Genomic DNA, 927 nt, shown 5'->3' with positions numbered 1-927 from the left:
AAAATAATTATAAAAGGAATGCAACACGAGGACTTCCCAGGAGGTCACCCATCCTAGTACTACTCTCGCCCAAGCACGCTTAACTTCGGAGTTCTGATGGGATCCGGTGCTTTAGTGCTGGTATGATCGCATCCGACATGTTTCCCCGTCTTCGTCCCTTATGCTTGCCACTCCCAGGTCCGCTCCAAAGACGATTCTACATTCTCACTACCATTACAACCGTTCCCTAACAATGGATAATGTCCTATACTACTTACTCTCCCGCTCAATCACGGAGACGAGTTTTCCACGGTTTCCACCCCTCCCTCCATACCGCAGCAACACGAGTTTTTTCCACTCCTTTCAGAAAGCGCTCTTCGCGCCACAAAGCCGCCCCAAGACGCGCGAGCAATGAGCATCGAGCTTAAACATATCGCAAACGTCAAAAATAATATAACGGAATTAATATATATCGCGCACGTGAGATATGTTTGTCACAAGGCGAAAAAAATAATTATAAAAGGAATGCAACACGAGGACTTCCCAGGAGGTCACCCATCCTAGTACTACTCTCGCCCAAGCACGCTTAACTTCGGAGTTCTGATGGGATCCGGTGCTTTAGTGCTGGTATGATCGCATCCGACATGTTTCCCCGTCTTCGTCCCTTATGCTTGCCACTCCCAGGTCCGCTCCAAAGACGATTCTACATTCTCACTACCATTACAACCGTTCCCTAACAATGGATAATGTCCTATACTACTTACTCTCCCGCTCAATCACGGAGACGAGTTTTCCACGGTTTCCACCCCTCCCTCCATACCGCAGCAACACGAGTTTTTTCCACCCCTTTCAGAAAGCGCTCTTCGCGCCACAAAGCCGCCCCAAGACGCGCGAGCAATGAGCATCGAGCTTAAACATATCGCAAACGTCAAAAATAATATAACGGGA

General features: G+C 48.4%; 2 non-coding genes across 2 annotated transcripts; both read right to left on the bottom strand.

Moving 5' to 3' along the window:
• Positions 1 to 15: 15 nt before the first annotated feature.
• LOC119344356 lies at positions 16 to 134 on the bottom strand. Its single transcript, XR_005166605.1, has one exon. It is a non-coding gene; the product is annotated as a 5S ribosomal RNA (ribosomal RNA).
• A 367-nt stretch (positions 135 to 501) lies between these two features.
• On the bottom strand, positions 502 to 620 carry LOC119344355. The gene has a single exon (XR_005166604.1). It is a non-coding gene; the product is annotated as a 5S ribosomal RNA (ribosomal RNA).
• Positions 621 to 927: the final 307 nt, after the last annotated feature.

Source organism: Triticum dicoccoides, unplaced genomic scaffold (genome assembly GCF_002162155.2).
Source record: "Triticum dicoccoides isolate Atlit2015 ecotype Zavitan unplaced genomic scaffold, WEW_v2.0 scaffold165597, whole genome shotgun sequence".
NCBI classification, from domain to species: domain Eukaryota; kingdom Viridiplantae; phylum Streptophyta; class Magnoliopsida; order Poales; family Poaceae; genus Triticum; species Triticum dicoccoides.
Note: the sequence above shows the minus strand (reverse complement) of the source record. Positions and strands in the feature narration are given on the sequence as shown.